This window comes from Scyliorhinus canicula, chromosome 13, assembly GCF_902713615.1.
Source record: "Scyliorhinus canicula chromosome 13, sScyCan1.1, whole genome shotgun sequence".
Classification (NCBI taxonomy): domain Eukaryota; kingdom Metazoa; phylum Chordata; class Chondrichthyes; order Carcharhiniformes; family Scyliorhinidae; genus Scyliorhinus; species Scyliorhinus canicula.
In genome coordinates this window covers 158,014,512-158,016,219 of record NC_052158.1, presented here as the reverse complement: position 1 = coordinate 158,016,219, position 1,708 = coordinate 158,014,512, and positions in this window count along the sequence as shown.

Genomic DNA, 1,708 nt, shown 5'->3' with positions numbered 1-1,708 from the left:
ATCTAGGGAACCCCTTCCAGACCTTTCGTGCAAAGTCCCTAACCTGCAGATACCTGAACTCACTCCCACTTGGCAGCTCTACCCTCTCCCTTAGCTCCTCCAGACTGCGAACCCTTCCTCCAAATGCAAATCCCTCACCTTGACCAGCCCCACTTCCCTCCACCTCCTGTATACACTATACATCCACTCGGAAGAATCGCCGCTCGCCGTTTTTCCCGGCGGATGGGCCGAGCGGCCTGCAGTTCGTGACCGTTTCACGACGGCGGCAAACACACCTGGTCGCTGCCGGTCGTGAAACGGGAGTGTGAAGCCCGTTTGGGGCTTGTAGATGGCCTAGCAAGGAAAGAGCACCACGACTGTGCTCGGGAGGGGACAGGCCCGCGATCGGTGCCCACCGATCGTCGGGCCGGCGTCCAAATCGGACGCACTATTTCCCCTCCGCCGCCCTGAGGATCAAGCCGCCACGTCTTGCGGGGCGGCTGAGGGGAAAGACGGCCACCGCACATGCACGGGTTCATGCCGTCAGCGTCATGACGTCAGCCCGCAGCGTGGGTTGGAGCCAGCCAACCTGCGCATGCGCGGCTGACGTCATTAGGCGCCGGCCACGTCATTCTTGGCGCGACGCCCCCGCTGCCGAGAGTTATGGAGTGCCGCTCCTAGCCCCGCCGGGAGGGGAGAATAGGGGGCGAGGAGCGGCCTCCGAGGCCGAGTTCACGACGGCCTTCCCGAATTTCCCGGGAGGGAGAATTCCGGCTCTTACCGTTAACCCTGTATTCCGCATTCATATTTGTCCTTCCAAAATGGACAACCTCACACTTTGCAGTGCTAAACTCCATCTGCCACTTCTCAGCCCAGCTCTGCATCCTATCTATGTCTCTTTGCAGCCGACAACAGCCCTCCTCACTATCCACAACTCCACCAATCTTCGTATCTTCTGCAAATTTGCTGACCCACCCTTCAACTTCCTCATCCAAGTCATTAATGAAAATCACAAACAGCAGAGGACCCAGAACTGACCCTGCGGTACGCCACTGGTAATTGGGCTCCAGGCTGAATATTTGCCATCCACCACCACTCTCTGACTTCTATCAGTTAGCCAGTTTGTTATCTAACTGGCCAAACTTCCCACTATCCCATGCCTCCTTACTTTCTGCATAAGCCTACCATGGGAAACCTTATCAAATGCCTTACTAAAATCCATGTACACTACATCCATGCTTTACCTTCATCACATGCTTGGTCACCTCCTCAAAATTCAATAAGACTTGTAAGGCAAGACCTACCCCTCACAAATCCGTGCTGACTATCCCTAATCAAGCAGTGTCTATCCAGATGCTCAGAAATCCTATCCCTCAGTACCCTTTCCATTACTTTGCCTACCACTGAAGTAAGACTAACTGGCCTGTAATTCCCAGGGTTCTTCCCTGTTTTGAACAGGGGCACGACATTCGCCACTCTCCAATCCCTGGTACCACCCCTGTTGACAGTGAGGACAAGAAGATCATTGCCAACAGCTCTGCAATTTAATCTCTTAGATATATCCCGTCAGGTCCGGGGGACTTGTCCATCTTCAAGGTTTTCAAAATGCCCAACACATCTTCCTTCCGAACAAGAACCTCGGCAGAATGTTCATTTTCACCACTTGGACCCTCCCCACCATCGTTAAGATCCCACCTCTTAAGATCCTCCCTGGCCTCCTCCAGCAGCT